The sequence below is a fragment of the Oncorhynchus clarkii genome, unplaced genomic scaffold, assembly GCF_045791955.1.
Source record: "Oncorhynchus clarkii lewisi isolate Uvic-CL-2024 unplaced genomic scaffold, UVic_Ocla_1.0 unplaced_contig_993_pilon_pilon, whole genome shotgun sequence".
NCBI classification, from domain to species: domain Eukaryota; kingdom Metazoa; phylum Chordata; class Actinopteri; order Salmoniformes; family Salmonidae; genus Oncorhynchus; species Oncorhynchus clarkii.
The window spans coordinates 1-1229 of NW_027260768.1; the positions used below are offsets into that span (position 1 = coordinate 1).

Consider the following 1229-nt stretch of genomic DNA (forward strand, 5'->3'; position numbering starts at 1 on the left):
ACATATTTCAGCCTTGTGGGAAAAAACGGACAAAGAGTTGAAATTCCACAAGGCAGTGACAAAAAGCTTACAGCACCTGGTATTCCCAGGCGGTCTCCCATCCAAGTACTAACCAGGCACGACCCTGCTTAGCTTCCGAGATCGGACGAGATCAGGCGTACTCAGGCCTGTGTGGCTGTAAGCGAAAGGCAATCTCAAAAAGTGGATGAAATTGCATATACTGTAGCCATAATTTGTAGCACAGATTGTTGGATGAAATACAAACTAACCTTGCTTACTTATTTCAAAGCGAGGGCACATATTTCAGCCTTGTGGGAAAAAAAGCTTACAGCACCTGGTATTCCCAGGCGGTCTCCCATCCAAGTGAAAACTAGGCCAGACAATGCTTAGCTTCCGCGATCGGACGAGATCAGGCGTACTCAGGCCGGTGTGGCCGTAAGCGAAAGGCAATCTCAAAAAGTGGATGAAATTGCATATACTGTAGCCATAATTTGTAGCACAGATTGTTGGATGAAATACAAACTAACCTTGCTTACTTATTTCAAAGCGAGGGCACATATTTCAGCCTTGTGGGAAAAAACGGACAAAGAGTTGAAATTCCACAAGGCAGTGACAAAAAGCTTACAGCACCTGGTATTCCCAGGCGGTCTCCCATCCAAGTACTAACCAGGCACGACCCTGTTTAGCTTCCGAGATCGGACGAGATCAGGCGTACTCAGGCCTGTGTGGCTGTAAGCGAAAGGCAATCTCAAAAAGTGGATGAAATTGCATATACTGTAGCCATAATTTGTAGCACAGATTGTTGGATGAAATACAAACTAACCTTGCTTACTTATTTCAAAGCGAGGGCACATATTTCAGCCTTGTGGGAAAAAACGGACAAAGAGTTGAAATTCCACAAGGCAGTGACAAAAAGCTTACAGCACCTGGTATTCCCAGGCGGTCACCCATCCAAGTACAAACCATGCCCGACCCTGCTTAGCTTCCGAGATCGGACGAGATCAGGCGTACTCAGGCCGGTGTGGCCGTAAGCGAAAGGCAGTCTCAAAAAGTGGAAGAAATTGCATATACTGTAGCCATAATTTGTAGCACAGATTGTTGGATGAAATACAAACTAACCTTGCTTACTTATTTCAAAGCGAGGGCACATATTTCAGCCTTGTGGGAAAAAACGGACAAAGAGTTGAAATTCCACAAGGCAGTGACAAAAAGCTTACAGCACCTGGTAT

General features: G+C 45.2%; 1 non-coding gene and 2 pseudogenes across 1 annotated transcript; all 3 read right to left on the reverse strand.

The window, feature by feature from the left end:
• Positions 1-64: 64 nt before the first annotated feature.
• Positions 65-183, reverse strand: LOC139401757 (5S ribosomal RNA; annotated as a pseudogene).
• A 435-nt stretch (positions 184-618) lies between these two features.
• On the reverse strand, positions 619-737 carry LOC139401758 (5S ribosomal RNA; annotated as a pseudogene).
• Positions 738-914: 177 nt separating this feature from the next.
• LOC139401756 (5S ribosomal RNA) lies at positions 915-1033 on the reverse strand. The gene has a single exon (XR_011633150.1). It is a non-coding gene; the product is annotated as a 5S ribosomal RNA (ribosomal RNA).
• Positions 1034-1229: the final 196 nt, after the last annotated feature.